The 8,003-nt window shown below is 31.3% G+C and overlaps 1 pseudogene; it reads right to left on the minus strand.

Annotated features, from left to right (window-relative positions):
* Positions 1 to 6,764: 6,764 nt before the first annotated feature.
* Positions 6,765 to 6,882, minus strand: LOC119467985 (annotated as a pseudogene).
* Between the last annotated feature and the right edge of the window lie 1,121 nt (positions 6,883 to 8,003).

Raw genomic sequence — 8,003 nt, forward strand, 5'->3', positions numbered from 1 at the left:
GTCGAATTTTACTGAAAGCCTTTTCTGCTTCTATTGAGGTGATCATGGGTTACAGTAACCAAAACAGCACAGTACCGCCACAAAAACAGACACATAGACAAATAGAACAGAATAGAGCGCCCAGAAATGAGGTCACACATCTGTAACCATCTGATCTTTGACAAAGCTGATAAAAACAAGCAATGAGGAAAAGACTCCTTATTCAATAAATGATGCTAGGGTAACTGGCTAGCCATATGCAGAAGATTGAAACTGGACCCCTTCCATATATCATATATAAAAATCAACTCAAGATGGATCAAAGACATAAATGTCAAACTAAAAACTATAAAAACCAAGGAAGACAACCTAGGAAATATCATTCTGGACATGGAGATGGGGAAAGATTTCATAACAAAGATGCCAAAAACAATTGAAATCAAAAGTGAAAATTGACAAATGAGATCTAACTATTGTAAACTAAAGAGCTTCCACTCAGCAAAAGACACTATGCAGAGTAAACAGATAGCCTACAGCTATCCACCTGACAGAGGTCTAATAGCCAGCCTCTATAAGGAACTTCAACAAATCTATAACAACAAAGAAACAGCCTCATTAAAAAGTGATCAAACATGAACAGACACTTCAAAAGAAGACATACGTGTGACCAACAAGCATATAAAATAAAAGCTCAGCATCACTGATCATTAAGAGATGTGCAGACCAAAACAACAATGAGATACCATCTCATATCAGTCAGAATGGCTATTATTTAAAAGTCAATAAATAACAAGTGCTGTCAAGGTTGTGGAGACAAAGAAACCCTTACATAATGTTGCTGAGAGTGCAAATTTATTTAACCATAGTGGAAAACAGTGTAAGTGACAATTCCTAAAAGACTTAAAAACAGAACTACTGTTTGACCCAGCAAATTAGTGTTACACAGTCAGAGGAATATAAATCATTCTATAAAAAGGTACATCAACACATATATACATTGCAGCACTATTCACAATAGTAAAGACATGGATTCAACCAAGATGCCCATCAATGGTACACTGAATAAAGAAAATGTGGTACATATACACCATGGAATACCATGCAGCCATGAAAAAAAACAAGATTATGTCCTTTTCAGGAACATGGATAGAGCTGGTGGCCATTTTCCTTAGCAAACTAACACAGGAACAGAAAACCAAATATTGCATGTTCTCATGTATATTAGCAGGAGACAAATCATGAGAACACATGGACTACATAGTGGGGAACAACAGCCACAGGGGCCTACTGGTGAGTACACAGTAGAAGGAGAGAGAAAGTCAGAAAAAAATAACTAATGGGTACTATATTAGATACCTGGGTTACAAAATAATCTGTACTACAAACTCCCATGAGACAAGTTTACTTCTGTAACAAACCAGTAAAGGGATCCCAGAACTTAAAAGTTAAAATAATAAATTTTCATAAAAATAGAAAAATTGGGTATGTACTATTTGAGTCTGGTTTCTTCTTCTCAGCCTAATAATTTTAGCTATTATCAATATTTTCCAACAAGGCTATCTTATTTTACATACTTTGCAGTGTTTGAAAATTCCCCTTGTTCAATATCCTTGTCAATTTTTGATGTCATTGGTCGTTTTAATATTAGCCATTCTTGTGTCTCTGAAGACATGATAAACTTTTAAGGTTTTAATTGGCATGTTTCTAATTGGTAATGACATTCAACATATTTTTATGTGCTAATTGGTTGTCTGTATATCTTCTTTTGTGAAGTGTCTACATGTTACGACAATTGTTTATTGGGAGGTTTGTCTTCTTGTTTTTGAGCTGAAAAATAGTTCTTTATTCTGAATAAAGTCACTTATGAGATATAATTATTGTTAGCATATTAACCCAAGTGTAACTTACATTTCCATTTTCTTAATTGTGAATTTCAAAATCAGTCCCAGAAATCTTGTCTGAAACTAATTTGTTATATATTTTCTACAGTTGTTTATGAGCCCTGCCAAAGAGGACCTTCTTCCTATGTATTCTTTAATAAATTGTATAAGTTTAGCTGTGTATCTATGTTCATAATTTATTCAAACTGATTGTTTTTTAACTTGTGAGGTAATATTTTTCCTTACCATTAAAATGTTTGCCATTTTTGGTAAAATTCATTAAAAAGATAATTCTTTCTTTCTTATTTTCATCTTTGTTTAAAATAAATTACTTATACTGTGTTTATTCAATTTAATTAATATAACATTAACCTGTTTTGATTTCTCTGGCTTTATAGTAAACTATCAGTTACAACAAGTATAACTACTTTGTATTTTTCTCTTTTGTAGTAATATTTGTTGGATTTTGTCACATCTGTTAAAGCAATCTGTTGTTTTCCTTCTTTAGCCTGTGGATATAGTAAATTATGACCCTAGTAAAATTAAGTACATTTTTATAAGAAAGTAAGAATTGACTCATTTTATGTAATAAAAATGGAGGACTATAATTCTAAATAGTAATAGAGCGAAGATGGCAAAATATTTCAGAGTGAATTAAAGTATGCTGAATTATCTGTCTTGTTACTGAAGACAATATGGTGCCTAGAGATATTTAGATATTTATATAACTCAAGGTTAAATAAATTTAGTAAGTTTTAAAGCAGAATATTCAAAAACTAAATTAAAAATACACCTTCAAATTACATAAGAATGAATGATAAAAAATAAGTTAACAGTTTAACAGAAAAATTAATTAAAATTTGAAAAACTTTAAAATTAAAATTTAAAAGGCAATAAGATTTTAAGGAGATTCTGTAGTAATTTCAGTTATGTATTTTATGCCTTTTATGTTTATTCAAACCTCTGGGCATTTATTTCCACTGAAAGTATTAGATTTTTATAAAATTGTCAGAGTGAAATCACTGATTTTCTGAGATAAAAAATAGTGTCACAATATTTGAGCTTATTTTCATTGTCCTTTTATCTGTTGAAAAGTTATTATTATGTTTACGTACAGAGATGTCTAATTTCTTGCACAAATCCTTAATTCTTAAATAATACAATTGATGTTGGCTTTTTGCGTGTTAACACTTTATGTCCTTAGATGACAATGTTTAAATATATTTCGTTAGTATAAATTTTAATATTTTACTAGTTTTGAATTTCATTTGTTTCACATAGACATATTTTTATATAAAGTGCAAAATGCAGATAATTTGCAAATATTCAACTAATATAATAAAAAACAAAGTAGCGTAAAATGTATGACTGATTACCACATTTACATAACAAAAGTTGTGTGACTTGGATATCATGAGAGACCCTGACCTTAACTGATTTACACTACCTCTTTAACAGTTTATCAGTAGCATAAGGAGTTAGAATCTAAATAAATGAATATTAAAACTGAGCAATAGAAAAACAATTTTATACGAATCTTTGAATAATTATTGAAGAGTAAAAATATTATCTAGACAGTTTTTATGTAATTAACACGATAGTGATTATATCTAAATTCTCACATCACTTTAGCTAATGCATTAGAGAATTTAGAGACTTGAATAAATGTCCTGTCTTCTTAATATCTAAACAGTTTTGAAAGATTTTTACTTAACAAATATAGTATATTTTTAAGTGTTTTGAATCAGTTTTCTTTTAAAAATTATGTAAAACAATGTACAGTAAGTTCTGCCAGGTATAGAATGTGATGGGTTTGACATATGCATATGTTCCTCTATAAGTATATGCCCATATATTTACAAACCTGCAAAACCATTGCCACAATTGAATAAAATAAAAAGTATCCTTTTGACCCTCTGTAATCTCAAACAGGAATTTGCTCTCTATCACTATAGATGATGACAATTTTTGTGTTTTTAGCTATTATAAACAAAGATGCTATCAACATTAGTATGTAAGTCTGTGAGAACTCATTTTGATATCTCATTAAATACTTAGGTGATTAACTGAATAAAGCTAAACACTTCGGCTGAACTGTGTGGCAAGAATATGGTTGATTTTTAAGTAATTGACAATATGCTTTTCATGATAATTATACCATTTTACATTTTTACCGAAAGTATTTGAGAGTCCATTTTTAATCATATTCAGTAATAACTGTTATAATTAGTCTCTTTAAATTTTTAGCCATTCTAATGGCATGTAAAAGTGCCTCAAAGTAGTTTTTATTTTCACTTTTTCCTGAGGGTTTGTTGATTTCAGTCTCTTTCCATGTGTTTGTTTCCATACATATATTTGTTGAAGCGTCTATTCATATTCTTTGTACATTTTTTGTTGAGTTATCTTCTAATTAGTAAATAATAAAACTCTAAAACTCCTTATATATTAAACAAAATTTTGGAGGATACATATTTTACACTTTTTTTTCCTCAGTCTGTAATTTGCTTTTTGATTTTTAAAATGATGTCTTCTTAGAAAGAGAAAGCTTTTTGACATTAATGATGATGAATTTTAATTTCATTTTTTAATTAGTAATTAATGAGTTTTGAATTCTATTTAAGAAATTGCTGACAAATTCAAGGACATTAATTATTAACTTCTAGAAATTCATATTCTTAATTACAGTTATTTTGTTCCTTAAATTTATGTTGATTTTGTTACTTTATATGTAAGATTAAATAAGAATTGAATATTTTTCTCCATATTGTTATCTAACTGATCCAGCACTATTTGTTGATAGCATTATCCATGCTCCTTAAAATTGACTTGGTATATTTGCCAATATTAGTGAACATGTTTGGGTCTATTGATGAACTTTTTAAAAAATTCTATTGAGATACTACCTACATGTGAGACCAGTCAATACTGACTAACAGTTCTTTAGAGGTGGGCTTTGGGGGAACATTTCACCTGTCTCTGGTGTTTTTTCACCAGCTTCCAATAGTTTCATCACATGCACACAATGATCAGTACTCAGCTGAACTCTTGAGGGGGCCTCTCTCCAGATGTTTCAGTTTTCCTGTCTAGCTCCATTTGGGCAGCTGTCTCTACAGTACTCCACATATGGAGTTTAGCTACCTCTATCTTCCTAAATATTTAATTCTATTTTAAACACATCAGGATGGGAAGGTTCATTTTATGTTTTTCTGTTGTCCTGTATTGTGCCTTGAAAACTTTCTCTACTCTATAATATGGGGCAATCATATAATTTATCCTGTTTGTTTTCTTTGTGTCAGGAATAACTGTCCAGGTCCGCCAGTTCTACAAAATTTGAAAGCTGTTGTTTCATACATTTGCTCAACTTTTAATGTGTTTAAGACGGGAAGTTAAATTTAGTTCCAGTTACTTTATTCTAGTTGAAAGCCACATGTATTAGGGTTCTCCAGGGGGACAGAACAAATTGGATATGTATATATGAAAGGCAGTTTATTCAGGAAAATTGACTCACATAATCACAAGGTGAAGCCCCACATAGGTCATCTGCAAGCTGAGGAGCAAAGAAACCTATAGTGACTCAGTCCGGAGTCCCCAAACCTCAAAAGTAGGGAAGCTGACACTGCAGCCTTCAGTCTGCAGCTGAAGGCCCAAGATCCCCTGGAAAACCACTAGTTTAAGTCCAACAGTCCAAAGGTCAAAAACCTGGAGTATAATGTCCAAGGGCAGAAAGCATCCAGCATGAGAGCAAGATGAAAGTGAAAAACCTCAGCAAGCCAGCTTATCCCACCTTCTTCACCTGCTTTGTTCCAGCCACACTGGCAGCTGATTGGATGCTGCCTACCCACAATGATGATGGGTCTTCCTCTCCCAGTCCACTGATTCAAATGTTAATCTCCTCTGGCAACACCCTCACAGACATACCCAGGAACAACACTTTACCAGCTGCCTAGGCATCCTTCAATCCAATTAACTTGACACCTAATATTAACCATTACGCTTCACTGATTTTTAAGGATCACATATTTTAAATAAAACTCCGCTCATAGGCTCAAATGCAAACTTATTTCAGTCAAAATATTGATACATCTTTAATACCTTATTTATTAGTCATCTTTATGACATAAAGTAATTGTTTAATACATGTTGAATACATGAATGCCATAAATATATATGAATTAATGAAATGATATTTTGATAATAAAAATACCACTGTTTATAATGAAGAGGAAAAAGGGGTAAAACTATGATAGGAGTAAGAGGCAAGAAAAAATGAGGATAATTTTGAAACAAAATGGAGAAAATGAGGGAAAATAAATATATAAATTTAGATGTGATAGTTCACAGAGTTCGTCAAGAAGATGCCCAAATAGACATCTGACCCTATCCAGACACAGGTGCCAACCTGCATTTCAAATATATTACAAATTTGTATCATTACAAATCCAGTTGATAGCACTGAGAATATAATCTAAAATTATATAAAAATAGTTCTTAGAAAAAAATGTATTCTTACAAGTTAGAGGAGAACCAAAATTATATACAAATTTATCTGACATTTCCATATTAGAAACGAATCCAGAAGTTTCTGTCAAAAATCTTTATATTTGAATAAGAAAATATTTTTAAAGTTATCGCAATGAAATGAATTAATTAAGGCAAATGTTAAAGGCCTATTGCTATAATGAAGGAATATGTTTACTGTGCAAATTGCCAGTCTTTGAGTAGTTGAAGTTGACCTAGATCTTTGTGATACTCAAAACTGGCACAATTCTTGAGTATAGTGCTAAATTCAATGTTGCTGGTAGAGATACACCAGCTTAGTCATCTGTCACAAATTCACTCATATGTCATTATTATTAGAAACCGCTGATTCACCTAGCTGTAAGTCAAAAGGTAATTTGATACATGATAGGTTGTGATGGGACGTGAGAAAATCAATTTTCATTTTGGATAAAGGATGTATCAGATATTAAACTGATAAGAACAGATACTACAATTGATCTTAGCCAAAAGGCCAAGAAGCGATCTGCACCTGCAGGAGATAAGAAGGTCACAATTTCATCCTTGGAATGCATAACAAGCCACAGATGTTCGTAGATTTACAATTTCTAGATTTGATTACTATAATTCACTGAGTCCACAAACTGGAACTACTCACTCAGTGACTTCCGCTTGTATGGGATGAAGTGGATCAATAATTTAAAATTGGCTATTGATGGTAACACTTCAAAAATGATTTCATACACATTGCTTCTACTTTAGTGACACTCCACCATCATTTCTAAAGGCCAAGTACAGAACCTGTAATAATACAGTTGAAATACTCTATGAACCTTTAAATAAAATAGAACAAGGCAGCAAAGCTTTCCTTTAATCACATACTTCACTGCATATAAGATAGTGGTATACATGCATATAGAAGTTGGCACAAATGTTTAGCTCATTTCTTAAGTAGAATGATTCTGTTAATTTGCCCTTATTTCTTCTATATTAAGATTTTAAAACTGAACAATAACATGAAAAACAATACTGGTAAGAAAATGTCATTGCAAAGTTGTAGGTGATTGACTTCAAAATCAAACTCAAGAATCTTGTCAAGAGAATGGGTACATGCAATTTTTATTATTCTGGCCACAAATTCAATTCTTTGAAATCCTACGATTTTAAAAATGTTCCTTTTTCTATTAGAGTTATATCATAGCAAGGTAATTTTTATTTAACCACTTTATGCCATTTTATATTATAGAATGTGTTATATAACATTTATCACAAAAAACCTTTTAGATATGAATTAGAACCAGAAAATATTTTTGTTCTTCCACAAAGACAAGTAAAATTTTAGATAGAAGTCACATTCAAATGGTAATGCTTTTCCTGTAATCCATGAGTCAACTACCATTGCTATCATTGCAATTAAAACACTTCTTTTTCTATTAAAGAATTTTAAAATACTAGAGAAAGTCATTACCATTACTAGGTATATATCCAAAAGAAAATAAATGGTTCTACCAAAAGACATATGCACTCATATGTTAATTGCAGCATTGAATAGCAAAGACATGGAGTCAACCTAGGTCCTCATCAGTCATGGATTAGATAAAGCCAATGTGGCACATATACATCATCAAATACTACACAGTCATAAGA

This window comes from Cebus imitator, unplaced genomic scaffold (genome assembly GCF_001604975.1).
Source record: "Cebus imitator isolate Cc_AM_T3 unplaced genomic scaffold, Cebus_imitator-1.0 Scaffold360, whole genome shotgun sequence".
In the NCBI taxonomy this organism is placed as follows: Eukaryota; Metazoa; Chordata; class Mammalia; order Primates; family Cebidae; genus Cebus; species Cebus imitator.